A 12,492-nucleotide genomic window follows, 5' to 3' on the forward strand; every position below is an offset into this window, starting at 1 on the left:
ATACGTTAGCATGACCCTCTCAGCAAATACAAAATATACAAAAAAAGTATTAACTATAGTCACCATGTCCTCCACTCTATCCCTGGGACTTCCTCATCTCACATAACAAAAAGTTTATACCCTTTGACCAACATCTCCCGATTTTCCCCATTACGCAACCCTGGGCACCCACCTTTCTCCTCTGGGCTTCTGTAAGTTTGGCTACTTTAGATTCTACATACGAGTGAAGTCATGAAACACTCATTGTTCTGTGTCTAGTTGATGTCACTTAGTGTAACATCTTCCAGTTTCATCCATGTTGTCACAAATGGCAAGATTCCCTTCTTTTATAAGGCTAAATAATATTTTACTGTGTATCACATTTTCTTCAACTTCTTGTAAACTGACATTTGGAAAATAAAATATATATATATTTAAACCCTCTGATCCTGAGAAAAGTTGTTCCACACCAATTTAAACCAAGTGAAAAGTTTTGTTTTGTGAATGAAATGTCTCCTCTGAGATGGGGCGCTGGGGTGGTTCAGTGGGTTAAAGCCTCTGCCTTCGGCTCAGGTCATGATCCCAGGGTCCTGGGATCAAGCCCCGCATCAGGCTCTCTGCTCAGCAGGGAGCCTGCTTCTCTGCCTGCCTCTCTGCCTATTGGTGATCTCTGTCAAATAAATAAATAAAATCTTAAAAAAAAAAAAGAAGAAAGAAAGAAAGAAATGTCTCCTCTGAGATACAGAAGAGCCACAGCACAGAGGATGCTAATACCATTTACAGCTCAAGACGAGAACAGGAGATAGAGAAGGGGCAATTAGGGGGTAATTCAAAATAATTAAATGACATTTTAAATTCAGTTGGAGGAGTTATTTAAGGGCATGCTCTTCTCTTCTGTGTTTTTCTCGATGATGTCTACTTTCAGGGAAAATGTGATTGCATCCTCCAGATCAAAGCTACTAAAAAAGAATGTCTATAAAGAAGATTTTAGGCACATGACAGTTACGGTTCGCATGCTTCCACAATCCGTTCTTTCTGAGAAAGCAAACAAGAATCTCCTGTGCCGACCCAGCACTTAGTTCTAGCAGAGGCAGTTGAAGGTGGAGAAGAAATGCAATGGTTATTGTTCCCCATTTAACCTTGGGCTGGGAGTCCATTGGCCATAGCGAACACTGCAGTGAGGGACATCCATCCCGGCTGGTGGGAAGAACGAGCGGCCAATTTAACATCACACGGAAGCAAAACACCATTAATCTATGCATGGAATGAATCAACATTGGATCTCCCAAGAGCCAGGGAAAGCGGGGGGAGGCTCAAAGCAGGACACGCTAAAGCAGCAGGTACGGTAGGCTTTAGTAAACTGCAGGTTTTGTTAGAAATACTTTTGTCCTCTTTTAATAGTTAACCTGACCCCAGCTCAGGCATCCAAGATACTGAGTCGTCTATTGTGCACCTGGACAAAACTTTCAAAACCTTAATTACTTATAATCTTGGTTTCAGCAATAACCTCAGCAATGCTGGTGTAACCTTCCTCTTTTACTGCCCCCAGATGCTCTGCACCGACATACATAGCTTATCTGCAGCAGGAGACTCTGGTTTTTATGATTTTAAAACATAGCTTGAAAATGTCTCCATCTTATCTCAGAGCAGAAGTGGTGTCACTTGCCGGCCCAAATACTCCGAGTAAGATTTTCCCCTCTCACTCAGCTCCCCTGGCTACTTCTTTCAGCCCAGCCAGACTCCTGCTGAGATAAAAATGCAACTCGTTTAGGTCAATGATTAAATTGAAAGTTATAATATTACTAATTAAGTTGGAGCAAAGAGAACACCAAAAAAAAAAAAAAAAACCCCACAAACAAACAAGCAAATTCTTTGAGAGGGTCACCGTAATACCTGTCCTCACAAAGAGCACCCCCCACCCCCTCACCCCCCCCAGGGAAAGCAGAAAATTTCCTGAAAGCCTTTGAGAAAGCCTCCCCCATGCCTTGTCACTAGGGTCTCCGCTTTCAAACTCAGAACAACCTCTTATTGTCTCCTAAGCACATTTTCCCCCCTCAGAGCCTGTGTGTTCATTGGACCGTGGAAAGAACCTTCCAGAGCCCAGCGCATTTCCTAAGACTGCCAGCCTGGAAGGAGCTGGGGAAGGAGATGGGTGCCGGGGGAAGAAACGGAGATCACACTCAGAAGGATTCAGCAACTCAGGTGTGGGGAAGTCAGGTTCGGCCTCTGGAGAAGGTAAGGCGTGGTGTGGGGGCTGGGCCGGGCCTGGGCTCCAAGACCCCTTCACTGCAGATGGCAAGCCTGCCCTCGCCACACTTCCTCAAAACCCTCAAAAACTCTGGCCTCCCCTTAGTCCCTGTCCTGGATCCTCAGATGTCCAGGGACTGAGGACAGAAAGATGCCAATCTCCCAGACACGGCTTGTCTACGAGAAGACTGGGGAGGTGCGGGGGAGGGGGAAATAAGGGGAGGGGGAAGGGGGCAGAGCAAGCCCGGGCCTGTCTGCCTGAGTTGGTGATAAACTAGCAGTTCTCACACTACCACCAGCCACATCCTCCAACCCATCCCGCCGTCACCCAACACCTTCCTGCTGATTCCCGCCCCAAGTGGCCTGGGGAGAAGAGCTGGGGCTCCCCGTCCAGACCCGCCTCCAGGAGGCCCCCCAGCCCCAGACACAGGGTGCCCGCTTCAGTGTGCTTCGGAGGCCCATTACGCCCCGTGATGATGAGCTGATGTTCTCAAGTAATTAAACAACGCCAGGAGTCTTTTTCACAATCCTCTAATTACCAGTCTTGCCACCAGAATTACACCCTCCAAAGCCAAGCTGATGACGCTGCCGTAGACTTGTGGGAGCTGCAGACGACGGGAGAAAGATCCCAAGAGAACAGCTCGTCTGGGGTCAGGATGCGTGAGCGGGTGCGGCTTCCCAGCACGGAACCACAGTCAGGCTGGTAGCCCGGGGGCGTCTGGGGGACCCCACCCCGGCCTCCAAACCACAGAGCCTCTGGCGGCAATCCAGAGCGGCAGCGAGGTTCTGTTTTCTGTTCTGTTTTTTAAGAGAAGTTTTAACTTGACGGAAAAATGATCGCAAAGTCCAGAGCTCCACATACCCACTGACCCTCTCTCTTTACTTCCTCCTGTTGTCAATATCTTGCATTAATGTGGCTCATTTGTTATAACTGATGCACTGATATTGAAACATGATTAACTAAGTCATAGTTCATTCACTTTAGGGCTCCCTCTTGGTGTTGGAAATGGCAAATGTGTCACGACCGAGGTCCGCCATAAGAGAATCATGCGGAATACTTTTAGTGCCCTAAAAATCCCGTGTTCCACCTGGCCATCCCTCCTCCCCTGCATGTCAACAGGGATATTTCTGGATCCCAAAGGTACTAGAGAAATGTATATCATTTTCTTTCTTTTTTCTTGAAAATGTATGTTGGTGATTCCGGTCATAGGACTGTCATAAAGCCCTGCAGGCAAATTCTTGTGATACAGGTCAAGGATGCCCAGGGCCTCCCGGGTTCCCTCTACAGTGTGGAGAATGTAGGCTGCTCGCCGGCTCAGCACTGCCTCTCTCCAGGAGCTCAGGGGCAGAGCCCAGCTCAGTGACTGCCCATGCGCTACCCCTCACGTTACCCAACACCAGACAGGAACGCAAGACGTCCAGACTGTGTTGCAGACAAGCAGGACCCAGACGAGTGAGCATGACAGCAAGACAGAGCTTCCCAGCTGAGAGCAGTGGTTCTCAAAATACTGCCTAGGCACCCCTGGGGGTCCCAGAGACCTTTCCCGGGGTTCGTGGCTTCAACACAATCTCCCCAACAACACTCAGACCTATTTGCCTTCTTCACTCTCATCGTCTCGGAAGTATACGGTATTTTCCAGACGCTCTGTGAGCTGTGGTATTGGGACAGACTGAAGGCATAAGCACGTCCAAGAACCCAGCTGTGATCAAGCCCGTACGATGTTCACTAATGCCGCTTTCCACTCTCTTTTTGTTTTGGAAAACATCGTTCAGATTCACTTTAAAAGTTACGTGTATTCTATGTGACACATTCATGATTGCTCTTTTTTGTTTTTAAGAATTTATTTATTTATTGGACAGACAGAGATCCCAAGTAGGCAGAGAGGCAGGGAAAGAGAGAGGAGGAAGCAGGCTCCCCGCTGAGCAGAGAGCCCGATGCGGGACTCGATCCCAGGATCCAGGATCCGAAGGCAGTGGCTTAACCCACTGAGCCACCCAGGCGCCCCTCATGATTGCTCTTTTATGTGACATAAATATCCTGGTGTCTTTCTCGGCTTTAATTTCTAATGTGATAGATATTGATAGCTATAACCCACACTAACAAGACCTTTTTGGGAATCCTCAATAATTTTTAAGAGAGGATAGGAATCCCAAGGGAGGTAAGTCGGTCAGAAAAAGACAAATGCCATATGATTTCCCTCATATGTGAGACTGAAGCATGACCATGGGGAAGGGAAGGAAAAATAAAATGAGGTAAAAACTGAGAGGGAGCCTGCTTCTCTCTCTCTCTCTCTCTCTCTGCCTACTTCTGGTCTCTGTCAAATAAATAAATAAAATCTTTAAAAAAAAAAAAAAAAGGGGCGCCTGGGTGGCTCAGTGGGTTAAGCCGCTGCCTTCGGCTCAGGTCATGATCTCAGGGTCCTGGGATCGAGTCCCACATCGGGCTCTCTGCTCAGCAGGGAGCCTGCTTCTCTCTCTCTCTCTCTCTCTGCCTACTTCTGGTCTCTGTCAAATAAATAAATAAAATCTTTAAAAAAAAAAAAAAAAAAAAAACTGAGAGGGAGGCAAACCATAAGAGACTCGTAATGACAGAGAACAGATGAGGGCTGCTGCAGGGGAGGGGGGTGAGGGGACGGGGGAGATGCGTGACAGGCGTTGGGGAGGGTGACTGTTGTGAGGTGTTAGATGTCAGCGATGAATCCCTAAATTCTACTTCTGAAACCCCCACTCCACTGTACGTTAACTAACTTGAATTTAAACAAAAACTTGGAAGAAAAAAAGAGAGAGAATATAGGAGCCCCGAGATCAGAGTTTGAGAACCACTGATTTACAGCAAAGGATTTGGAGTCAGACAGACCCAGGCTGAAAACCCGGTTCTGCCATTTGGATGAGTTATTTGCCCCTCAACCCCCCACCCCCTCACCCCCACCTAGAGCCTTGGCTGCTTTCTCTGTAAATGGTGATGGGAATGTTCTACTTCACAGGGAGGTTGCAAAGATGGATGACCTGACTCGCGAAGGGGCACCCTGCCTGGTCCCTGGCACGGATGCGGCTGGCGATAGGCAGTAAGAGAAGCAGAAGGAAGAAAGTTTGAAATTCAGTTCTCATTCTCAGAATGCACACGCAGTGGGGCCGTTCATGTACTGCTCACACTGTGCGTCAGATGGAACCAAGGGGGGGCCTCTCCCCCTCTGGGTGCTACAAGCACCGGCAGGCTGAAGCTGGGAGGCCTTGAAGGACAGGGGGGCTTAAAGAGCCAAAGGGAAGGGTCTTCCTCTTCCACTCCCCCCCAGGGGGAATAGTCTGACAAAGCCTCGGAAGGAGGGGTGAATAGAGCCACTCCAGGATGCGTTGAGCGGACTAGCCAGCCGGCTCATGCACACACCCAGGCACGTCCTTGCACACAGGTCCGCACTGACTGAGGTGATGGCCATGAACACGATCACGTCCAAAATCAAGCTTCTCGCACAATCATGAAGTAATTAACAAGAACTAGGTGCAGCACAGCCTCCGGTGCGCACGGCTGCTGACCGCCCTCTCTACTCCTTGTCCGCCCTCGTCTGCTCATCCGAATGCCTGGTTCCACCCGGAGACCTGGATACGACAGGTCTGGGGCAGAATCCAGGCTTCTGTATTTTTATACATGCTCCAGGGGTGCGCCTGGAGGAGAGCCCTCCATGCATCCCAGGCAGGCACCCAGTCAGGACCTGAGAGTTTCTGCTTCGGGAGCACATCGGTAACACCTCTGGAAAGATGAGGCATTGAGAGAGGAGGCCACGCCACTCCGCTGTGCCTACAGATGGCTACAGCCACAGGGAGCAAGACGGGCCAGAAAAATCCTAGGACGCGAGAGAGAGAAGGGATGGCTGTGCATTGAGGCATCGTTGGGATCTCAGCAGGAATAAGATGGCACTCTTAAGAGAGGATCATTCCAGAAGGTCTGTGGGCAGCATGAGGGGAACCCCAGGGGTGGCACAGGAACATGGCAACAGCACCCCTTACCACCCCGAGTGCAGTTACCGTACCTCAGGGGAGCCTCATGTGGTCAGCTGAGGCCACCTTGAGAGGAACAGGAACCTGGGATCAAGGGGCAATTCGAGCCTGAGGTGTCCTCACAAGGAGTGAGCTCGGGATATAAGAGGAAGGACTGACGATCCCAAATTCTTTCTTCCCTTCCTCTAGTCCCAAACTCAGTGGAAACCAACGGCCTGCTTGTGTACCCATGCGTGTCAGCCTCTGAGGCAGAAATAGGCGGACAGCGTGGGGAGCAGTTCCCGGGGAGAAATGGGAGCTGTCAGCCCCCCTCCAATGGTCAGAAGGATTCTGAGTGACTACGACACATTTGCCCGGCTCTGGAGGAGGCCGTGTGCTCCTGCCCACGCTGAAAGGGCTATTAGCCAACCTGATCACAGCCCCTGAGTGCGGAACATGCAAGACCGTGCCAGCCACCTGGAGCCCCTCCCCAGCCCCAACCAAGCAGAAATCATCCTGTGCAGACACCGCGGCTCTGAGGAATTCAACGGTCTGCCTGAAAACGCTGAGCTGGACAGCCACCAGGAGGGATTCCAACCCAGGTCTACACCACCAGAGCTCGGGCTCTGTCCATCCTGTCACCTGCCTCCCCCTGGAAGGGAAGATGAGTGCGTGTGAATAAGGAGAATGTTCCCTGGGTACCGCAACCTAAAGCAGAAATACATTTGCTCCACGAGCGACGCAGGGATTAGGTGCAGTGACCACAGAGCAGTTAAAGATACACATAGAACCGTTGACTCCCCCGAAACTTAAATGCTACAAGCTTACTGTTGACACATATTTTGTATGTTCTATGCTTGATAACCTGTACTCTTACAATAAAGTAAGCTGGAGAGAGGAAACTGTTACTAGAAAATCATAAGGAAGAAAGGCACCTGGGAGGCACAGTCGGTCAAGTGTCCAAACCTTGCTTTCAGCTCAGGTTGCGATCTCAGGGTTGCGGGATCGACCTACATCGGGCTCCATACTCGGCACAGAGTCTGGATGGGTTTCTCTCTCCTTCTGCCCCTCCCCCCAGTTTAGTCTCTCTCAAATAAATAAATAAATAAATCTTTAAAAAAGGAAAAAAGAAAATCGTAAGAAAGAGAAAATACACTTAGAGTGCTTGTACTATAAAAAGTCCACATGTAAGTGGCTGGAACTACATGGTTCGAACCATGTCATACAAGGATCAGCTGCTGTGCAATTGTTAGTGACTGTAGTCAGCAGGGGTAGTTAGGCTAAGATGCGGTAAAAAAAAAAAAAAAAACAAGTGTTCTAGAGACTTCTCTCCCAAAACTTGAATTCTCCCTCCCATCCGGTGTCTAGTGCAGGGAGGCAGGGGGAGCCCAGGGATCCATCCCAACAGGAAGCTTCCACAGCTCCTACAGAAAGGGGCAGGGGACCTCTTAACTGCTGAGTTCTGCACGTTACTTCTACACATATTTTATCGGCCGGTCACATGGCCCCACTGGATGTCATAGGTGTCCCTCCTCCTGGCTACAGTGTCCTGATGGCCTCCATGGTCACTGTGGAGTCTTACCACATGCCGGCATTGGGTCGAGCAGGATCCATGATACATGGCATTTGAACACCATGACCAATGAGGTAGCGTATTTATAGCCCCACTTCACAAGGCACAGAGAGGTTGAGTAATTTGCCAAGGTCACACAGGGAGCAGGAAATCTGAATTTGAATTTGAATGAATTGGAATCCAAGCAGTCTGACACACTTCACTACTGGATTCTGATGGCGTAGAGATCACCCAACTACTAAGGATTCGTGCAGGGCCTGCAGGGGAGGAACCGAGGACCCAGTGGAGGTCCAGAGAGCCAACGGCTCCACGTGGGCAGAAAGATAGTGTGGAGGATCATGGGTTCTGATGAGCTTTATCTCTTTAAGGCACTATTAGGATTTGAACCCCAAATCTCAAGGCTGAAAAAAAAAAAAAGAATAACCCAAATCTAATAACCCAAATCTAAATGCTCCCCAACTCACCTTGAATCGATTTAATGGGGGAGGGGGGCTCTCTGCAGCAGCCCCTCTTCCTCCTTCCCCCGGGGCCTTGCAGTCTCTGCGGCCGGACTTTTCTCTCTGGGGACAGCTCATCGGTCCATAGCATCGAGCCTTTGGTCGCCCCATCCTGGAGAGCGTTACCATGTTCTTTGGATAGAATCAGATCAGGGGACCATGTTTTGAAGGCCCCATGCTGCTCCTGGAAAGAATGAGTTTCTGTAAGGAACACAAAGTTCTGGCATTTTCCCGGCAGGGCCTCCCTGCGGTTGCCTCCACTGCCCAGATGCCTCTTGGCCTGGTCCCTGCTTCAGTCCTTTGCGACAGGCACACCCCACCTCTAGATGACATCAGTCCGGCCACCCCTCCAGGCCGGGTTTTTTTTGGGGGGGGGGTGGGAACACTCACTTAAAAAGGTCAACACCCCTGTTGGAGCCCTGTGATAACACGTGCCTGCCCTCCTGGAAAAGGATTGCAGACCCCCCACCAACACACACACACGGAGAATTATCTAATCAGCTCAAGTCTGCCAGATCTTTCTTCTGGGACTGTAACTTTGTCTTTAAGAGAAAATAGCCACCCACCACAGGTTACTAGATTCCTCTCTTTTCTTTCTTTCTTTTTTTTTTTTTTTTCCTTCCTTTTTATCATAAAGATTAGGCCCAGGCACTGAAACTTAAATTATTGCATCTTTTTTCAAATGGACTGTGTGTCTGGGCCATGGCTCAATGCTCTGAGGTTTCCTCATGCTTTCATTTTTATACTCTTTTATTTTATTCTCACATCCTCTTGGTGAGAATAGCCATCAGAATTCTATCCATTGCCCAGATCAGTAAAGTAAGGCTCAGAGATGTTCAGTAGCTGGCCCGATGTCACACAGCCTTTACACGGGAGAGTTGGGGCTTGAACCTCTAGTTCTAACCGACCGTGTTGCCGCAGTCACTACGCTTGCCAAAGTCTCCTTCAAGGAAGCGTTATTCCCACTTTCAATGATCTTGTGGCCCTAGATGGAAGCAAGGTGTTTTCTTACGAGATATACAAAGCATTTCTGGGCCAGTGCTATTTGGGGGTGAGCCTAGAAGGGTTAAAAGTTGGGTAAACATGGGGGACTCCACTGGTTATCCTTCCTGCATGCACAGTGGCCTTCCTGAAGAGCTAAGCCCCCAAGTGGGCCCTGGGCACTTCCCTCTGCACCTGCAGAGAGAGGGCTCCGGGGACAGGGACACAGGAAAGGAGCAGGTCAGGCCTTTGAGCTGGGACTTTGGAGGGCGGGATGAAGGTTCAAACAGACATAGAGGAAGCCGACTGAGCTGCTGGGCAGACAGCCGCCAAGGCCCAGGTGGGAATGGCATTGCCAGGGAACGTTAAAATTCTTCATTCTTCACAACTTTGGCCAAGCCAAGAACAGGAGAACACGTGACCCCAGAAAGCTCTGCGAGTATCTACCCCTCAGCCTGGAAAGAGGCACCCCGCTGATGACCCCGGCTGCCAGCAACACCTGACAAGGAGGAAGAGAAAGAACTCGGGGCTTCGGCCATGCTTGCATACACGCGCTCACACACGCACGCGTGCACACTCACCCACTTCCCTCAGCCCTCTTCTGCAGTTTCCGCCTCTTTCGAATATTCTAGCTTGACTGGTTTTTTTTTTTTTTCAAATCGCAAGGCCTTGGGTCTATCGGAGGTCGGAGAGGCGCCCACCTCCGTCACTTCACCTATAGCCTCTGTCGTGCTAGTTTGGGTCCTTGTCTCCCTCCCATCTGCTGTGAACTCCCCGGTACAGAGAGTAGCTTCGTGAGGGCTGCTGTGTCTCGCCGCCATACAGCAAGGGCTTAACAAAGGAGGCGGGGGGCTGAGCGGAAGGGTGGCCGGCCAGAGTGGTGGCTGCGAGGACCCCGTGAGTCAGTTGACAGGACCGCCTCAGGCTTTGCCTTCTTCTCTCTGACCTCAGTTTCCCTCCTAAAGTAAAAATGTGGCTTGGGTCACCTCTAACACCCCGATCAGCTCAGGCCCCCAAGACCCGTCAGGTGTCTTCTTCTTCTTCATCGCAGGAATGTTTCTTGGGGGCTGGGGGAGAGGAGCTGTTCTCGGCTCCTACTCACCATCTCTTGGCCTTTTCTGCCCCAGAGCTCTGCAGTTTGGATGGTGCACTGGGGCCCTTGGAATCGGCACGAGTGACACTCCCAGAGCCCCCACGGGCTGTGCCTCAGCAAGATAGAGGCTCTGCACTGAAGGGGGTGGGTCTGAGCTCTGTGAGGCTCTCATCTCTCTGCGCCGTCACCACCACTGGCCCATCTCTCTGTGCCACCTTCCAGAGCGACCGCACAGCCTCTGACAGACCCAGGTGTTCAGGTCTGCCTACTTAAAAAAAAACGCATGCGGACCCCCCCAGAGGAAGAAGAGAAGGGATTCACCCCACAGCCAACGGATCAGAGGGCTTCGGGGCTCCCCAACACCCAAGGCTATGTGCTTTTCTGCCTTTCTGGCATCCAACCCAACACCCACTCCCGCCCCCTTTCCTCCAGCGACAGGGTCCCCCTAACTTTGGAAATTTGGAGGCAGTCTGATGAGATCTCAGTGGAGATGGCCCGCCCCGCCCAAGCCAAGAGAAGGGCCCCCGAGCCCAGCAGGGCCCACCGCCCAAGTGTTTGTTGGACTCCGAGTCATGGGCAGAGAGACACGAAGCAGGACATAGTGGTGCCCTTGGCACAGAGGCAGCACCGAGACAGATCTACTGGCTTCCAACAAGACTCTCGGGCAGCCCAGGACCCCATCCTTTGCCCTAACTCCTTAATCTTCTGTCTGGTTCTATCCCTTCATTTTCAGTGTCCTCTTCTGATGCCCCCATCCAAACAGCCCTGCTTGGTTCACGCTCCAGTCCCCAAGGCAAAAGGACAGAGGCCACACACCTCCCACTTATCACGGGGCAGCAGAGCAAGACCCCCACCTCTTCCAGGAACCAGACCCGCAGTGTGGCAAGACCATCGGTCAGCCCAGAGCTGCCATCCTGCTGCCACCGCTCAGTTGTGTGGCCTGGAGCTCCAGGCTGCACTTCTCTGGAGCTCGGTTTCCTCATCTTGAAGATGGGGAACTTTGCCTACCTGGAGGGACCTGGGCATGGGTTAGAAAAACACACAGAGTGTCTAGCTTGGGACTGGAGACCAGCAGGACACTCAGGGCGGGGGAATTGTTGTCATCCCTGTCATTCTGATGACAAAGTCTCCTTGCCGCTCTTCCCAGCCCAGGATGTAAGGACAGTCAACTTCTTTCTGATTCACGTGCACAGATGCACTGAAATCATCTCATTTTCGGATACACTGAGCCGTGGGGACACAAAGAAAAACCTCCCCGATCCCCTTTCATGAAAGTACCTCTTCTTCTGACTCGAAACATTAAAAAAAAAAAAAAAAAAGAGTCATTTGCCAAACTGAAATAGCACATAAACCTTAGAACCCACAGATTTGAGTGAATTCTAATCTTGGCCCAAACTGGCAAGAGTGAAGGGGTGTGGGGGAGGGGGAGGATGAGTCAGAGATTCCGCCCTTCAGAGGGGGCAGCCTAATATGGCATTGGGGAGCCATGAGAGACGCCTTAGGTATGCCTGGACTTTCAGACCGGAGCCACGACGCTGGCCTGGGACCAGCCATGCCCCCACCCCCCACTCACCCTCGCACACACATGGAGCGGAGCCTTGGGTGGCAAAGCAGCAGGGGGAGGCCAGAGCAAGCCGGAAGGAGCCAGCCAAGGATCCAGCAGCTTGACCCCAGAAATGACAGCAACCATGCCTTTCTCCCAGCACGCCCTCAGTCTTGGGCCAAAGGTGGGCCCATCTCTTTGGGCTGGACACGGTCCTTGCCGGCTCTAATGTCTCCTAAGTGCAGCCAACGTCGAGTCTGCGATATGGCACATAAACGTGTGAGTAAGAGGGAGGCTTCACCCCACGTAACCTCGGACTGCATGGAATTTATTCCCATCTCTGCAGAGAGGGACCGGGTAGGGGAGGACCTTCAAAAGGTGAGGAGTGCTTTCTGGTGCTCCAGTAGCTTCACAACTTAACGAAAACACAAATGCCTCTTACGTGGTGGGGGGTGGAAACCAAACCTGAATTCCTGTCCTGGGCTTATAGCCTCACCAGCGAAGAATTTGGGCAAGTCACCTCACCTCTTTGAACCTGTTTTTTGTTTGCTTGTTTTAATTTAATCATCACTACATTGAATGAAGTCAAGAAGTGGTTCTCTAATGG

At 50.9% G+C, this 12,492-nt stretch overlaps 1 long non-coding RNA gene across 2 annotated transcripts; it reads left to right on the plus strand.

Annotated features, from left to right (window-relative positions):
• The first annotated feature begins 1,947 nt into the window (after positions 1 to 1,947).
• On the plus strand, positions 1,948 to 7,308 carry LOC116573731. 2 transcript variants are annotated; one of them, XR_004278964.1, is made up of 3 exons: positions 1,948 to 2,214; positions 2,781 to 3,009; positions 5,211 to 7,308. It is a non-coding gene; the product is annotated as an uncharacterized LOC116573731 (long non-coding RNA). The 2 variants fall into 2 exon arrangements; XR_004278963.1 differs by having other exon boundaries at positions 2,781 to 2,894.
• The last annotated feature ends 5,184 nt before the right edge of the window (positions 7,309 to 12,492 follow it).

The sequence above is a fragment of the Mustela erminea genome, chromosome 14 (genome assembly GCF_009829155.1).
Source record: "Mustela erminea isolate mMusErm1 chromosome 14, mMusErm1.Pri, whole genome shotgun sequence".
Lineage (NCBI taxonomy): Eukaryota > Metazoa > Chordata > Mammalia > Carnivora > Mustelidae > Mustela > Mustela erminea.